Source organism: Lycorma delicatula, chromosome 5 (assembly GCF_047948215.1).
Source record: "Lycorma delicatula isolate Av1 chromosome 5, ASM4794821v1, whole genome shotgun sequence".
NCBI lineage: Eukaryota > Metazoa > Arthropoda > Insecta > Hemiptera > Fulgoridae > Lycorma > Lycorma delicatula.
Genome location: NC_134459.1, coordinates 47,638,189 through 47,649,743, shown reverse-complemented (window position 1 = coordinate 47,649,743; position 11,555 = coordinate 47,638,189). Strand labels below are relative to the sequence as shown.

General features: G+C 26.4%; 1 protein-coding gene across 1 annotated transcript in view; it reads left to right on the top strand.

Moving 5' to 3' along the window:
* The first annotated feature begins 1,084 nt into the window (after nucleotides 1-1,084).
* The window catches only part of Gbs-70E (Glycogen binding subunit 70E), a 45,027-nt gene continuing 34,556 nt past the window's right edge, over nucleotides 1,085-11,555 (top strand). The window contains exon 1 of the mRNA XM_075366034.1: nucleotides 1,085-1,379. The gene's annotated coding sequence lies outside the window, so the exon portion shown is untranslated. The remainder of the gene's footprint in view (nucleotides 1,380-11,555) is intronic.

Sequence of the window (11,555 nt, the reverse complement as noted above, 5' to 3'; positions counted from 1 at the left end):
TATATAAATAAATACCTTATTTGCGTTGATATCTTGATGAAAATGGTACAAGAAATCATTTCATTTGTTAAACTAATAAACCTTTCTTTCTTTTCTTGTTTAGTCTCAGGTAAAACTTTCAGATAATACTTCAGAGGATGAATGAGAATGATATGTATGAGTGTAGTCTTATACAGTCTCAGTTCAACCATTCCTGAGATGTGTGGTTAATTGAAAGCCAACCACCAGAAAACACCGGTATCCACAATATAGTGTTTAAATCCGTGTAAAAATAACTGACTTTACTAGGATTTGAACGCTGTGACTCTCGACTTCCAAATCAGCTGATTTGGGAAGACGCGTCTACTACTAGATCAAACCGATGGTTTAAACTAATAAGCCTGGCATCATATGTTATTACTTGCATACCAATTTCAGGGTAATTTGTGACAATATTAAGCATATATTAATATTCTTTCAACAGTTATTTCAAATTACCGTTAAAAAAACCCTGTAATTAACACTTCTTTTTACATGAAGATTTTTTTTTAATGTAAGTATTAAAGTAAATAAAATAACTTTGCAGTATTGCATCCTGCTGCTTTAAATTGTTTACATAAATTAAAAAAAAGTTGTTCACCTTTATTTTACTTTTTACGTGCTGTTATTTTTAAGTATTATCTTTACTTCAGATTTTGTTTTTAACACATAATATAAATTTAAAAATAAAATTACAGTTATTATTTCCATTATTATTGTTTTTTAATTTTTTTTATATTTTTATTGTTGTCAGGTCACATATTAGCTGTTTGATGCATATTATTATGTTATTAAAGGTTTATCTTGTTTTAAAAGTAGTTGTAAGGTCATAGTTTGGAGGAAGTAAATTATAATTGGATAGGAAGAGCCGGAAGAATACAGTATAGGGTAATAAGTAGTATGATAAAGATTCGGAACAATCGCAGGCGAACTGATTACTAATTCTGTTAGACGATTGGCCGAATCAACAAGCATGGATCGTCGGATTGGATTTCACGTGAACATCATGTAATAAAACTCTAGCGGAGATTTTGCTAACTAACACGATCTAACCCTACTGTAAACAGCGCGACATGCTCAGTCTTCCAACAGGCGGTCACCAGCGTGCGTGTATTTTAAATGTACCTGAAGCGCGTACATAAACTGCCGGTAGACCGACAATGCTTCGTTACTAAATAAATAATAATAACAATAAGGCAAACGTACCGTGTTTATAAAGTTCAAAGTGTCTACTTGTTTAAGATATATATTAAAAGTGCGATTGTTGAATTTATTTCATTATTTTACGGAATCGTGCTTCTGTGTTCTGATCACGGAAGAATTCGATCTACAATACAACGAACGGAAACCATTTAATTTTGGTAAGTGAATCAATTAAATTTATTTAATAATATTAATATAATTTTTTATTTTTACTGTCAACTTTTTTTTTATTTGTTAGTTTACCTAAAAGTACGTATCATTAAATCATTCCAGTTTTTAATTTTTTTACTTAACATTTAAAGTATTATCTATTATTTTATTGTAAAACGTTACAATATTTATTATTGTATTAAATTTTTGTTATAATTTAATTTAATTTAAATTTTTCATGAATATTTTTAATTGTACGTAACGTGAGTTCTATTTTTTATTATTTGAATATCTATTATTGCCATTGACATTTCTTTTAATAATTACATAATATTTCATTATTATTGTTAGTATTAAATTATATTTTCGCCTAAAAGTTTTTTTTTAAATTAAAATTGCTTTTAACAAGAGTTGTGAAACAATTTTTAAATTATATAAAAGATTTTGATTTTTATATTTTTTAAATTTGTTGTAGTAATTTTTATATATAATATTTTCTTTAAAGGATTTTAATTTCTTTTAGTTTAAATTAATTTAAATTCATTACATCTTTATAATAATCTTGCATCTACATGGTACAAACTTGTTTAATTTATATCGTTCATTATAATTCTTACTCTTTAAATATTAGCCATTTATCTTTAATTTCGATTACAGTTGTAAAAATTAGATAATCTAGATCTAATTTGTACTAAATTTCTTTATAAATTTGTCGTCGACTTCTTCTGTTTATAAATCAATAGTATATTATTTATAAGTTAATTATTATAGTACGGATTACGTTAATTATTGTTATTTTTCTTGTCAAAACATGTAATGAATAATATGATTTATCAAACATATGTTATTATAAATATTAAAATATTAAGCTTTTTTCTTATATGTAGTTTAAATCTTATGCGTACTGATGGATTTATTTTATAATAATAGTAATAAAAAGTTGTTGCTAAATTGTGATAACTTAGGAAAAGATTGCGGTAATGTTTTAACATATTTAAGGAAATCTTTTATCAGGAAATTATAATTTTATACATAATTAGTTTTGCTTCTTAAATTATAATAATACGGCATATTTATTTTAATTTTCCATTTAAAAGTAAACATTTGTAATTAATTGTTACTATATATGGTTTAATAATTCAAACCAGACTACATTTTTCTTAACTTGTTTATCTCTTATTTTATGTTAAATTATATTATAAATATCACTTATCCTTGACTCGAATTAAGTATAGATTTATAATTTCTCTTTCTATTTTTATGTTCCTATGTTTAATTTGAATTTAAAATTTACGTAAGGATGATGATATTATTTTTTTATCTTTTTTTATGTGACATTTAAAAGAGCCGTTCCTGTTATCGACCCTCGCCCACCTAAAATAGATTAACTCTGTATGTATAATAGAAATGAAAATAAAGGAGTGGAAAGAATTTCTTTAGCCGTTAAGAGGATAGGTGCCTTTGGGATATAAACTGTCTACTGATTTTTTTTTATTCTTTAACTTCTTAACTACATAAATCTTTTTTAAAAATTATAATACAGTAAAAATATTCAAATGTATATTTACAGATTTAATTTCTCTAACACATTTTTAGGCACGGCTGTAGTCTATAGTTTTGTTTGGTCCTTACAACCTTTAAATATTCCATATATTGTCCTTTTATCTGTTAATACATTCAGTAAATATTGATGCAACAATTACATTTACGTGATTTAAAAATTAAAAATAAAAATATTTCATTTCGGTCTTTAATATCAATCTCCATATTTAATTATGAAATACTTTTGAGAATATTAAAGAATTGGTTTATATGTTAACCATCTTATAAAAAGTATTTTAAACTGGAAAAAGATTTCAATATTTTTTTTTTTATAAATTGTCTGCAAGTATAAATAAAATATATGCTAAATGAAAACAAAAAAAAAATCTGTACAATAATAGTTTGTTATATTTCTGCCTGCTTTTCGGGGTCAATTTATAAATTGTGACTTATGTATATATAAATTACCTGGTTTTTTTTTAATTGAAATGAGCTCATACTCTTTGCTGGAAAGATATCTTTCATTACAAAAATTATATCCCTTCTCTTGAACCTTATTTTGTATCCCCTTCCAAATACGTCATAAAAAAACAAATTGTTCCTAAGAGTAAACGAGAAACTACCAAATTAAGATTCCAAAACATATTTTTTAATTAAGTTCCATTTTATTTTTCATTTAAAATATATTTCATTAAAATTCTTTTCGGTTATTTAAATTTAATTTAACCAATTATTTCCATCAGAAAAAACAAAGAGCCTCCGTTTGAAATTTTATAAAATTATTATTTGGAAAATATCTTGAAAATTTATTTTACCTGAAATGTTTTTCTAATTAAAATTATGAAAAAAAATTTCGTTATATTGCTTTGGATGAAACCGTTGTTTTAATTTCAAACCAAAAGAAGATTTCACGTAAAATATTTTTGTAATTCTTAGCTTTAATTTTATTGGTGTCATTATTATGGAAATTGTAACTGATCTAGTACATACAGATTTCATTTAAGACTGTATAATTTAAGGTATAAATACCTATAAAACTAAAGATTTCAATGGGATTTTATAAGTTTTTTCATTAAAATAATTTTTCCAGTTTTTTATTGTTTAATAAATATACACAAACAGAGATTAGAGTTGTTAATTTGTTTCAGTTTTACACAAAATGTAAAATGCATATAAAAAAACGTGTTATAGATTTTTATTAACTATTTAATTGGTTTGATGCACCTGTAATTTCTTCTCGATTTTTTCCTAATCTTTTTATTCTCGGAATTCTTTTATAGCGTTTCAGTGTAAAAGAACGACTATGTTGAAAAGAAGTAACGAAAATGCAATATGTTTAGAGGCTCTGTACCTAAAAATATGTATGTTTTATTATGAATAAAATATTAAAAAGGCTTTACCGCCATATTGAATTAAAGTAATACGTTATATATCTATTTAAACATTACTTTCCTTGAAGAGGAGTTTAATGAGTACAGATGTCTATACGGAAAAAACATTATAAATTTGCGTAATCGCAAACACATATTTACCGTGAATTTTTAACCACTACCGGAATCAAATAAGAAAAAGAATTAAAATCAGTTAATGTCATTGACTTGTATTGAAGAATCCGTTTTTAACGGTTAGTGTTATAAAAGAATTTCCTAAAATTGTATGGGGTAAGAATAACACCTGTTGTTGATTGGTGTTTGAAAATGTTTTTATATGCATAGACTAATAATTAATATAATCTACCTTACCAGCACGTTGTTATGTTCTCTAGATCTTACGGCTTACTTGGAAGCCATCATCAGTACTGATTCTGTGTACTGTAATATTGTATACTAGTTTTTGCCTGTTTTTCAGTTTACTAGTAGGACCGGACACATGACTGTTTTTAAATTTTAACTATGATGTTTTAAACTTTTGACTTTATGCATTAATTTTAACTCCTGATGATGGCTTCCAAGTAAGCCGAAAGATCCAGAGAACATAACGTGCTGGTAAGATAGATTATATTAATTGTTAATTTATTTATTTAACATAACAGCGGTACCAGGTTTGAGAAATTAGTTTTTATGTACAGGTGACCAATTTCGTCTTTTCAATAATAATTTTGTTTACGTTCTTTAAAAATCAGATGTGGACACCACACGACTTCCTGGTACGCCTTTTAAATTACATATACACATTTTTTTTAAAGAAAGATACATAAAATTTTATTTTATTAATAACTTCTGATATTTTTTCATCGTTATTATTGAATTATTAAATTATCATAATTATTTTTTACAATCAAAGGCTAATAATTATTAATAAATCAGTATATTTAAATTTAAAAAAAGTTAAAAAAAAAATGAAGATTCGAACCGGTGTGCCTTCCTCTTATAAGATCTAAATAATTCATTAATTAAAATTTTAATTGGCTATAATCCTGGAACCAATGAAAATAAGTATCATTTATGGTATACCGTTGAAAAGCTCTCAATGAGAGCTTATTACTGTAATTAAGAAAAAGTCCAAAATCCAAAAAAAAAGATTTTTGGCTTTTTTGAACACTTTTGATTCGGTCGATTGTAATCAAATGGAGAGGTGCACAGCTAGATTTTACAACAGTCCTACTACTAAACTAAATCCAAAATTTCAATATTCTATAGCTAACCGTTTTTGAGTTATTCGAGATACATTTAAACTTTCGTATGTACATATGTATATACCGACGTCACGCCGAAACTAGTCAAAATGGATTCAAGGATGATCAAAATGGATACTTCCGTTGAAATCTGAATACCGAAATTTTTCGAGATCACAATACTTCCTTTACTTCGTACAAGGAAGTAAAAATAGATAGAACTGTAAACGTATAGCTACAACTGAACCATTTCTGTCTATTATCTCAATATTTTCTCCAATTTTTTTCTATAATTAGAAAGCAAAGTTCACCCAACTGGTCTAGTGGTTAACTCGTTGTCACGTTGTTTAATAGCTGATTTTCCAAGTCAAAGGTTCTGAGGTTCAAAACCTAGTAAAGGTTTTATACGGATTTGAATACTGAACAGTGGATATCGGTGTACTTTGGTGATTTGTGTTTAATAAACATGTGTCGGGAATGATCGGCCTGATTCTGTACAAGACTACATCTCATTTATATGTCATACATATCATCCCCACCTCATTGGATTCTGGGGGGGGGGGTTATTTATTGTTCACTAATTGTATAGATTAATGTACAAATTAGAGGAAAAATTAGAAAGCTGAAACTTAATGTACTCATAACTTTCACGTTGTCTACGTAAAACCGAAAACTCCTCACATTTATACTTTTGGGTGATTTATTTTGCTAGTAAACAAAAGAACATTATTATTTATAAGGGGGAGGAATGATGATTTTTCGCCAATAATTTAAATTTTACGGACATTTTTTGTTTTCGTTAAAATGTTTTCAGTGTAAAAAATAAAAATAGCGAATCGTTATGTAATATTATATAACGATTTTTTTTTGGGGAAAAGACTGAGTACTGATAAATGCGTATGCGTCAATTTATATCTAACAAAAAAAATATATCGCTTTGTTATAAGGAATTCTTACCTTACTTCCTTGATATTTTCTTTGAAATTATGCGGACATTTTAGAGACAAACTAACGTATTAAAATATTTACATGCCGAATTTCTCTCGGTAAATACTGTCTATATAATATATCTCGGTAATACTGTAGTTATTGTCATCCGTTATTTGAAAAAACCAGAAGTTGTACATTTATGAATATATTTAAATTAAGTTTAAAAAAAAAAATAATTTATATACAATGTAATTTCTTGTTACTTCTCTTTATTTTTTATTTGTTATTAATGTTTATTCTGTGGACTATATGGTGCTGAAATTATTGGTTTGTGATTTATGACTGAGCTTGAAATTTCATATTTGACAAGTTTGCTTACAACTGTTTATTGTGTATTATTTATTTTGGGGGTACCTTAAGGACCTTCTTATCACGTGCTTTTGTCAAGAAACTTACTTATATTATGGCTGCGCAGGAGAGCCGATTGTAATTATAATTGTTATTGACCAAAAAAAATATATATACAATGTAAAAAAATGTGTTATTCCAATCAAAATACCTTTGATCTAAAGATAAAATTAATTGTTACTAATAAATTTGTGTTGTGTTTTTTATAAGTTATTTAAGGAATCCAATTTTTACTTTCACGATGTGTATTTTTACGGTATACTACACTAATACACTACGGAATATACTAATATTCTACGGAATATACTAATATTCTACGGAAGTACACTAATCGAATCAAATCTTGTACATCAGATTTTTTTTAAAGAGTTATACTTTTCATGACTCCCTGTAACCAAAATAATTTTATCATTAAACTTCTTCGGAAGGATTTTTGTATATACTTGTGCGTACGTACACTGATTAAGTTTTATTGGGTTCGTAAGTAAATGATGGCCTTTCTTTTTGCTTGATATCTTGGGTGGACCGTTTGGATGAAATTTGACACTATTATTTCTGTATGACAGGGCACTGGTATTATTTAATTTTGTTCACAACTGGTTTATACAAATCTAATGGATCAGTTATCTCAAAATTTTACTAAAAGTTACATAAATTTATTCATATATAATTTAATGTTCTAAGTTTGATAAGATATTTTGTGTTGGTTTTTGATTTTAATCAAACCAGTATAAAAGGGACAAGTAACCCTTTTTGTCGTTTCTGGACGTCACATTCTCGTACTAATTAAGTGAATCCGTTACATTAGTAACTGAATAATCACTTTGGTTACCTATTTGAGCAATTCCATTTAGAGTTTGGGTATAATAGTCTTAATTATTTTTAACCCCTTTTTTCTCAGATATCATCTTGCTTGGTATCTTCAGAGTGGATTTTATGAAATGTACTGAGATACGGTCCGTATAGGTACTTAGATCTCACAATTTTACTCGGAGTAGAAATATTTTTTTACGGCTGTATTATGACGTTTGAATTAATCGGCTGAAATCTTTATCATAATGAGGGTCATCATGGAGCAACTTTCATTATGTTCAACAGATTAAAAGCCTACTCTTTTCAATCACTGACAAATCAGAAACGGGTATTGTATAATGTATGTGTTAGTTTTACTTTGATCTTAATCAGTTTTAGTAGTTAGCAAGCAGAGGTTAATTTGAAAATACACCAATAGATAACTAAATTTCTATATTGATCAGCAGATTTTGAAGTCGAGAGTTCTAAGATTCAAATTCTAGTAAAGGCAACTACTTTTATACGGATTTGAATACTAGATCATGGATACCGGTGATGTTCTTTGGTGGTTAGGTTTCAATTAACCACACATCTCACAATTGGTCTACTTGAGGCTGTACAAGACTACACTTCATTTGCATTTATACACTTCATCCTGTGAAGTAATATTTTACGGTGGTTCCGGGGATTAAACAGAAAAAGAAAGAAGTTTCTATATTATACTGCTTATTCTTTTGTTAAATATGTTGGATTCTGAGAAAGAAATATCTTTAATAATAATCATTATTAAAGATCCAACCTCTTGCTACAGAAATGTATTATTTAATGTATTTTATGAAAAAAAAAAAAATCCGTAAGCAATATATTTTATCATTGATTAAAATCTATAATACCAGCATTTTCTCGGTTGTAGAAAAAATATGGTATGCAACTCTTAATAACGGACATTAATGCACTCTTGCAAAGTTTACAACACGAGCCTGGCGAGTGTCGTAACTTCGCACTCGTGCATTAATGGCTAGGCTTGTTATATAATCCACTATTACTTCCTTACTTAATACGTTAACATTCCATTTAATTTTTTCTCCTAAATAGTAGTCTATCGAAGGTGAAGCCTTCATTATCCAGAATTTAATATAATTTTCCCGGTTTTAATGGGAAAGTTGTATAATTCTTTTTTGGCTTTTTTAATAATGTTTTTATATTAAATTTGTTTTTATTTTAATTTTATGAAAAACAAATTGTTAAATAATTGTATAACTAAATGTAAAAATAGTGTGTATGCTTTCACTTACTGTTAACAATCAATAATTAAGACTAATTTTTATATTTATTAATTTTCTGGTTTTTAATTAAGCCGATCTCTGGTTCGGTTTTGGAGCTGGTTTTCAGTTTGCTTACCTACCGCTTCATCTCGTTGAAATAAATTAGGCTTGTTAATCGTAATAATGAAATATATTATTTTTTTGTATAATTATGAAAAATATATTCGCTGTAAGGTAGATCCCTTTCACCATTCTTCTCTATTCCAAATAGACTTTTAAATCCATTTCTGTTTGAATCATCTATATATTTTATTTTTATATATCCTCTTTTAGCTACAATTTATATATTTTCATCAATAATTTTATATAAAAAAAATATTTTTTAATGAAAAATTAGTCACAACATTTTCATTATAATTTTTAATTTTTTTCTAATTTTATTTAAAATAAAATTCACAGTCATTTAATTCTTAATTTTTATAAAAGTACAGTTTAGTTCAACAGTAAAATATTTATAGATGTTTCAAGACCTACAAAAGCTTTTCTACTTCCTTGTACGAGGTAAAGGAAAAATTTCGGTTTTCAGATTTCAACGGAAATATTCATTTTGACCATCCCTGAATACATTTTGACTAGTTTTGGCGTGACGTCTGTACTTATGTATCTCGCATAACACGAAAACGATTAGCCGTATAATGTTGAAATTTTGAGTTTAGGACTGTTGTAACATCTAGTTGTGCACCTACCCTTTTGATTGCAATCGACTGAACCAAAAGTGTCTGTCCAAAAAAGCTCAAAATCCAAAAAATTTGGATTTTGGACTTTTTCTTAACTGCAGTAATAAGCCCTAATTGAAAGATTTTCTACAATATATCATAAGTGGTACTTATTTTCAGTGGTTGCAGAGTTAAGACCCAAATAAAATTTTAATTAATGAATTATTTAGATCGTACAAGGGGAAGGAACATCGATTCAAATCCGACTTCATTTCCTTTTTTTAACTTTTTTTTATTTAAATATATTGATTTATTAATTTTTTGACCTCTGATGGTAAACAAATTTTTTAACTAATTTTTTTAAACTCTTTTTTAATTTAAATATATTGATTTATTAATAAGTATTAACCTCTGATTGGAAAAAAATGTGTACATGTAATTTAATAAACGTACAAGGAAGTTATGTGGTGTTCACATCAGATTTTTTATTATTATTTTTATTAAAAATTTTACAGAATACATGAAACTTGTACATAATACTTAATACTTTTTATATTATCTTTAGTAACTAAATTTTGGCTCGGATATCTAAATGAGAAATACAATTGTATAACATTGCGAAATGTTACTCATTTTGTATCTCACTTATAATAAACTTATCTAACTGCTTTTATATCTTTCATACGCATAATTTACATTTATAAATTATTGTTGTTAATTGAGTTATGATTAAATTTCGTGTAATAAAATATTCAATATAATTTTAGATCATTTTACATTAATTAATGTTAAACCGTTAAGCTCTTTATAAAAATTTTATTTTATCATTTACATTATATCACTTACTATGATTCATAGTTATTTTTAAGGTGTTAATATTCTTGAAGTAACATGATGAAATCGAAACGGTAGACTGACTTTTATATCATCTATGCTTTTTTAACTTTGGTATAAATTATTCAAGGTGTGAAGAATTTTATTTTCGTTAAAATGATTACGTAAATAGACTATTTTTTTATATTTCTTCCTTATTCCTTATTTTTCAGTTAAAAGTTAATTGAGACAAAAGATTTGTTTTCAGATCATTTTTTTGGCTGTTTAAGTATAAAACTTGTAGACTGATGTATAAAAAAGTTAGAAATGTTAACTTAGTTTTGATTTATATTTAAAATTTCGGTAGATTTGCTAGAAAGAGTAATCGCTTATTGTGAGAAATTAACAATATCCACATCTAGCAGATCAAACAGTGATCGAATTGTTTTCGTGTAACTCAAAGCATGGTACTTACTTCCTTACTATGAAAGAAAGATCCTTATTATGTTTTTGTTGCAATTTTTATTAAATTATTGAATTATTTCAATAAGTTTTCCCAACAATTTATTTAAAATAAAATGAAAATATTTTTCTTTTACAGAAAAAAATATTGTTGAATTTTTAAATAATGTTAATTAAATTTTCTTTTTTTTTTAAATACCATGAATTTTCTGCACCCAGCTCAACATGTAGATAAATAGGTAATGCTGAAATAATTTTCATTAATGCCTTCTAAATTATGAGTTTTATCTAGCTACTGCAATTATTAATTTACATATATTTATATTTTAAATAAGTAATATGTATTTTAATCACACCTTTTTTTTTATAATAAATTATGTTCTTTGAGATGATGATCTGATCAAGATTCATAGTTTCTTATCCGTTCAGTCAAATGCTGACCGGTTCCTACTTTTAATCCGTGGAGTAGAATACCAACCCATTCCTGACGTGATATGTGTAATTTATTATTATTTACCAATCAGAATAAAAGATTATAATAATTTTGTTGAGCATGCCCCGTTGATATAAGTATATAATTATAGTTAATATACAAAAAACTCGCTTACCAACAAATAAATTCGACGCGTTCAAGCGCTTTGG